A 7,422-nucleotide genomic window follows, 5' to 3' on the forward strand; every position below is an offset into this window, starting at 1 on the left:
CATGATTTGATGTCCTGCTAAGTGGACATAGTAACTAACAAGCTCCCTCTACATTCGCCTTTCTCTCCCCGTAGGTGGTTGCAGCTCTCAGACCCATCAGAGAAGTTTCTTTACTCAGCGGTGATGTTAGTGAAGACACTTACAACTAACTGGTCAAGGTGCAGAGACGAAGTGTCAGGAGGGCTCGGCCACACATGCTCAAGGATCAGCTGAGCAGAAAGGATGCAAGGCGTCCAAGAGCCAGAGGAGGATGAAGCAAAACAGTGTCTTCTAGAAACGACCGGACTGCACTCATGCACTCACTACAGCTGTGATCGCCTGTGCACAATCAAGCCAATCAACCTTCCAGTATGCAGTGGGAGTGGCTTATGAGCCCAATCACCGAGGAACCAACTATTGGCAGCTGCTGGCTTCTTAGGCAGAAGGACCAGTTTTCTTTCTCTCTCTCTCTCTCTCTCTCTTCCTTCCTTCCTTCCTTCCTTCCTATCTGTTTCTCTCTCTCTCTCTTTTCCCCCCTTTTTAAATTTATTTTTATTTCATGTGCATTGGTGTTTTGCCTGCATGTATGTCTGTGTGAGGGTGTCAGGTCCCCTGGAACTGGAGTCACAGACATGTGTGAGCTGCCAAGTCTGTGCTGGAAATTGAGCCTGGGGTCCTCTGGGGGAGCAGTCAGTGCTCTCAACCACTGAGCCATCTCTCCAGCCCCAGGCCAGAATCAGTTTTCTGTAAGGATGTGGCCCCTGGTGTGTCAACCACACTCCAGTGGATGGCCCGACACCCATGAGTATGTGGACTGCATATATTGGACTCACTGGGTTATTGAAAAAAACACAAAGACATGAAGTTGGGAAAGGGAAAAGGATTGGGAGTTGGGGATAAATCTGGAAGGAGTTGGGGGGAAGAATGGGAGTGAATACTCAAAGTACATTCTCTGACATTCCCAAAGAATTAATAAAATATTATATTAAAAATTACCTTTAAAACTATATATTAAGATATAATTGAACATAGTACCACATGTGTTTGAAATGTACATACAGTTTAATAAGCTTTGGTCAAAGTGTGTACCCTGAAGCCATCACCACAATAGAAGTAGCAGATAACTCCTACTCACCAAAGATTTCCTTGTGGTCCTTTGTAATCCACTTCCCACCCCCCATATCTCACCCCAAGGCAACCTGCAATCTTTCTGTCACTGTAAATTATTTTGCGCCGGGCAGTGGTGGTGCACACCTTTAATCCCAGCACTCAGGAGGCAGAGGCAGGTGGATCTCTGTGAGTTCGAGGCCAGCCTGGGCTACCAAGTGAGTCCCAGGAAAGGCGCAAAGCTACACAGAGAAACCCTGTTTCGAAAAACAAAACAAAAAAAAAAATTATTTTGCATTTCTAGAAGTTGTTCTTGGGGTAAGGGTAGGTATTGTGAAATATTAGTTTAAGATGTGTTACATTCACATAAGCTGTGGAATATTTGATGATACAAAGGTGTGTCACATTCTTTTATGTTACATTTGTTTAACTCTGTGAAGATGTGTTACTCTGCCTGTCTACAACACCTGATTGGTCTAATAAAGAGCTGAACTGGTCAATAGCGAGGCAAGAGAGGGATAGGCAGGGCTGCCAGGCAGAGAGAATAAATAGAAGGAGAAATCTAGGCTCAAGAGAAGAAAAAAGAGAAGAAGGAGTGAGAAAAGGAGAAGGCGAGGAGGACGCCAGGGGCTAGCTACCCAGCCACCCGGCCACCCAGCCAGCCACGGAGTAAGAAGGAAAGAAAGACATAGAGAATAAAGAAAGGTAAAAAGCCCAGAGGCAAAACATAATTAAAGAGAAATGGGATAATTTAAGTTAGAAAAGCTGGCTAAAAACAAGTCAAGCTAAGGCCAGGCATTTATAAGTAAGAATAAGTCTCTGTGTATTTATTTGGGAGCTGGGTGGCAGGCCCCCAAAGAGTAAAAATAACCAACTACAGGTAAGTCTGACTATTTCATTATATTGATATACAAATTGAGGAGATGCGACCCAAGGTAAACATGAAATTCATGTATGCTTTCTATGCACCTTATACACATAGCCTGAAGGTAATTTTACAACATTTTTGGTGAACCTGGTTTTGTCTGTGACTCATCTCCTGACATCAAGTATGCAGTTTTCTATTTATAGCATAATGTGAGCATTCAAAATGTTTTGGATTTCGTAGCATTTCAAATTTTGGGCTTTCAGATTAGTTGTACCATAATCTGTTTATCCATTCATTGATGGGTGAATACGTCTGATTGTTTACAGTTTGGAACTATTGAGAATAAAGCTGCTAAACCAGGCCTGGTGGATATCCTCAGAATGTACTGACCCCCTGAGCATGCCCCCAAGAAAAAGTAAGGGTACTGGTTTTTGCCAGAGAACATTCCAGAATGAGAAGAGAGTAGCACTTTTCTTCTGTGAGACACTTAACGCTTACAAAGCTTCACTATCGTTTTTTGACTTACACAGCATGAGTTCCTGGCAACTGGGGCAAATGCTACTCTAAGGCTGATGCTCAGACACATCTATGTGAGTTGGCCAGTCACACAAGCCCAGGTTTTAAATCGTTCTTGTGGACCTAACCCTCAATTATCCAGGAATCAGGGGTAGGGGATTTCAGATGACCCACTCAAGAAGCATTATTTTATTTGAGACAGTCTCATGCCTAGCCTCAAACTTGCTATGTGGCTTTGGATGATCTCGAGCTTTTGATTGTCTTCCCCCTACCTCTGGAGTGCTGAAAGTAAAAGTATGTAGCCCCATGCCAGGTTAATGTGGTGGTGGTGGTGGTGGTGGTGGTGGTGGTGGTGTGTGTGTGTGTGTGTGTGTGTGTGTGTGTGTGTGTGTGTCAAACCCAGTGCTTCATGCATGCTAGAAGTCTATATAGAATGCAAACAGCCTATTGACTGCTCTACATGCCAGCCCAAGAAAATTTAACGTGCACACAAGTCTGATCACTTTCAAGAATCACTCAATCTGCTTATTTAAATTGTTAGGGGAAGACTAAAGAAAATTAGCTACCACTACTAACTTGTCAGATTCTCCCAGAATATAAAAGATATTGTATCATTAATTAGGAGGATTTAATATTTTTTCTCAATGAACACACTGACATTTATAAGCAGGAAGTCACGGGTGGAATCTGATGATACTAGAACATCTCCTCACCTTAAGAGACAAAGGGAACTTTTCAACAAATTGGGAGCGGGAAGGCAGGGGGAGGCTTGTACACATGCCATAGCGCCTGTGTGGAGGGTAGAGGACAACTTCAGGCATCATCCCTTCTTCTACTTTAAGACAGTCTGTCTTGTTCATTGTGTGTGCACCAGGCTAGCTGGCTGGTGACTTTCCAGGGATTCTCCTGTGTCTGCCTCCCATCTCGTAATGGACACCACGAGGATTACAGAGGTAAACTCCACTGCCCCTGGCTTTTACATGAGTTTGAAAGACCTGAACGCATGTCCTCAAGCTTGTGCAGCAACCACTGAACCATTTCCCAGTTCCTCAACTATCTCTCTCTCTCTCTGAGTTCAAGGCCAGCCTGCTCTACAGAGTGAGTTCCAGGACAGCCAGGACTAAATAGAGAAACCCTGTCTCCAAAAAATATTATATTATTATTGTATGTATCTGAGTGTTTCCTGAGTGTACATCTGTGCATCATGTATGTACCTGGTGCCAGAGGAGGCCAGAAGAGTACTTGGTTCCTCTGGAACTGGAGTTATGGATGGTTGTGAGCTGCCATGTGAGTACTGGGAACTGAACCCAGCTCCTCTGGATGAGCAGCCAGTGCTCCTAACTGCTGAGCCATCTCTCCAGCCCCTTCAACTAAACAACTTTTTTCAAATTTTAATTTGTTTAAATTAAGGTTGACTGTTTAAAGCAAAAGTAATCATAGTATATTATGGATTTTACAATATATGCAAAAGTAAAATACATGACATTGGTGTAAAGGATCAGAGAGGGGAAATGAAATACACTGATGAAGTTATTATGACGTCTTTGGTGTGTTACAGTGCATGAGAAGACACAGTAAGAAGAATACATTTTGCAAGCTCTAAAACAACCACTAAAATACAAATGCAGAATCACAGCCGCCAAGGCACTCATAAAGAGAGAATGAAGGAGAGTATTCCTCAATTATTTCAGAAGAGGCCAGGGAAAGAAAGACCAAACGAGAGAGACAAAGAAAATTAATATAGTGGTAGATTCATATGGGATTATTATAACAATTATATTAAATGTGTTAAGATCCTGATTAAACACAAAGATTGTCATAATGGGTAAGGATAAAAATCAACATCTAAATACTTTTCATAAACAACAGCAACAAAAACAGTTTAAATATATAGTGACGGGGGCTGAAGAGACAGCTCAGCTCTTGTTTTGTTTGTTTTTTGGTATTTTTTGAGACAAGGTTCTGTATAACCTTGGCTGTCTTGGAACTCTGTAGACTAAGCTGGTGTTGAACTCACAAAGATGCTCCTGCCTCGGCCTCTGGAGTGTTGGGATTAAAGGCATGTGCCACCACCACCACCAGACTCAGCTCAGCTCTTAAAATCATTTGCTGCAGCTGGGCTTAGTGGCACATGTCTTTGATCCCAGTACACAGGAAATAGAGACAGGCAGATCTGTGAGTTCAAGACCAGCCTGGTCTACAGGCCTGGCAAAGCATATAAATATACTAAAATCCAGGTAGAGACTGTTTCTAAAGAGAGGGAGGAAGCATTTGCTGCTCCTTCAGGGGGCCTGAGTTCACTTCCCAGAACTCACATCAGGCAGCTCACATTCAATTTTAATTCCAGCTGCAGAGGATCTGACACCCCCTTCTAGATTGCACACACACACACACACACACACACACACACACACACACACACACACACGTTCTTACCAATCTTTAAAAACAAATTGTCCAGCAATAGAAGGACAATGATACACCACCACATTTGACTTTTAAATTTTTTCTTTTTAGATTTGTTTAATTTTATGTCTATGAGTGTTTTATCTGCAAGTATGTCTGTGCATGACATGAATACCTGGTACCCTTGGAAGCAGAAAAGGGTATCATGCTCCCTGGAAACTGAGTTACAAATAGTTAGGAGTCACCTTGTGCTTACTAGGAATTGAACCCAGGTCCTCTGCAAGAGCAGCATGCTCTAAAAAGCTGAGCTGTCTCTCTAGCCTCAACCATACTTGTTATAAGAACCCAGAGAGGGGCGAGGGGTGGTGGAGCACACCTTTGATCCCAGCACTTGGGAGGCAGAGGCAGGCGGATCTCTGGATGCCTGGGTAGTTAAATAACAGCACCTTCAAACACGTGGAGCAGGATGTAAGGGCAGACTGACTGTGACATCTGCCATCCCCTTGATTTCTAGGATTGATTTGGCTGATCTGACACCTAGGCAGGTGTCCCCCATCCTCCCTCACAACTCCACACAGGTCCTTCTGAAGCTCTGTACTCCTTCTAAGAGACAGCTTTGCCTTTCCTCAGAGAACTTCTCCAGGGTGGAGCAGTAGCTGCACTCCCTGCTGGCGCTAGCACACAGGCTTTTGTAGGAGAGTGTAGGGTAGTCAAGCTTCCAAGATGCCAGCCCCAGCCCAATGAGGCCCTGCAGATGCCAGCCCCAGCCCAATGAGGCCCTGCAGATGCCAGCCCCAGCCCAATGAGGCCCTGCAGATGCCAGCCCCAGCCCAATGAGGCCCTGCAGATGCCAGCCCCAGCCCAATGAGGCCCTGCAGATGCCAGCCCCAGCCCAGTGAGGCCCTGCAGATGCCAGCCCCAGCCCAGTGAGGTCCTGCATGTGGCCCTCTGATGTCCCTGAACACAAACAAGCAAACAGCAGCAGCAACAGAAAACAAAACACCAAAACCAACAACAACCAGGAAGAAAAGGAAGGAAGGAAGGGAGGGAGGGAGGGAGAGAGGGAGGGAGGGAGGGAGGGAGGGAGGGAGGGAGGGAGGGACGGAGGGACAGAGGGACGGAGGGAACCAAGAAATGAATGCCAACAAAATGGAACTGTAAACATGACATTTTCTTCCAATAACCAATATAGAACATGTTGACAGAAAAATAGCAAACTCGTAGAAAACATGAACAACAGTCATCAAATGTGATCGCTGCTGCTTTCGGGACAATATTTCCCCAAACAACAAGCTTCACGTTAAAAAAAAAAAAGATGTACGCAGTACATTCACTGACTGTTTCTCATTGCAACCAAATCAGGTGAGGAAATAATAACCAAAGGTGTCTAGAAAACACCAATCATTTTAAAATTAAGCTGCATAAGGCCTAAAGAATCCATTGGCAACAGAAGAAATAACCACAGGCTGAAACCATTTTGAAGTGGGTGATATGAGCTTGCAGCCTCCTGGAGAAGCCTTTTAATTATCCTTCTAATCCGCTGGCAGATCAGAGCAGGGTACTTTACCTCTTGTCCTACTTAGCACCATCCATGTACCCCCTCCTCCCAGTGTTATCTGGGATCTCAGCATCAAGTACTAGGAATAATTATGTGTCAGGCAGTTAGCATGTGATGAACGGAAGATTAAGTGCTTTACTGACGTTCTCCCCGTTCTCCCCGCAGCCCTCACAGCAATCCTCTGAAGGGGAGCTATTGTTCTCCTTTTAGTTGGTAAAGGGGTGGAAAGCCATGGAGGTTAGGCTGCTCAGATAATAGCACTGTGGAGCCAAGCTTCAAATCTAGAAGGCAGGCAGACCCCAGACCTCACCATGTTAGACACCACCATGTACCAGGACAAGGACGGGCATCACAGAGTTTTAGGGACAAGGGGAATACAATTGATATTTTAAACATTGTGTGTTGCCCGCAAAATGGCTTCTTATTAAATCACAGCTTTCAACTTCTTTCTTCCAAACCTAGCCGTTTCTTTCCAATTTGGAGAAAAAAAAAGTCATGAACAGTTTATTGACACATGCCTGTAATAATCTCAGCGCTCTAAAAGTGGAGATAGGGAGATCAGGAGTCCAAAGCTAGCCTGGGTTACAAGAGACTTCGTCTAAAAAAAAAAAAAATAAGTCTTGGAGAAGTCCATACTGCGCTTATTCATTAGGATAAGATCTCAAGGACTAGTAAATGAGTCACAAGTGATTTGAAAAGCAATGAACTTGGAGTCAGACGTACCTGCATAGCAGCTTTGTGACCTTGGGCATGGACCTCACTTTTTTCTTGACTAAGCCAGGGAAAACAGTAATTACAAGGCACGGGTGAGGGGATGTAAGTTAAGAGTATCTAAGGTGAAAATGACGTAGGAATCTGAGAGAACTTGTCATTGACTGGGAAAGACCACTTGAGAGCATTTGCAGGAACTGGGGAGTTAAGAGGCAAGACCTAGTCACGCCTCTTGCTAATGATTTTAGCGGCTGCGGTCACCCAATACCTCACAAGA

The sequence above is a fragment of the Peromyscus californicus genome, unplaced genomic scaffold, assembly GCF_007827085.1.
Source record: "Peromyscus californicus insignis strain IS unplaced genomic scaffold, ASM782708v3 Scaffold_16__1_contigs__length_79575227, whole genome shotgun sequence".
Classification (NCBI taxonomy): Eukaryota; Metazoa; Chordata; class Mammalia; order Rodentia; family Cricetidae; genus Peromyscus; species Peromyscus californicus.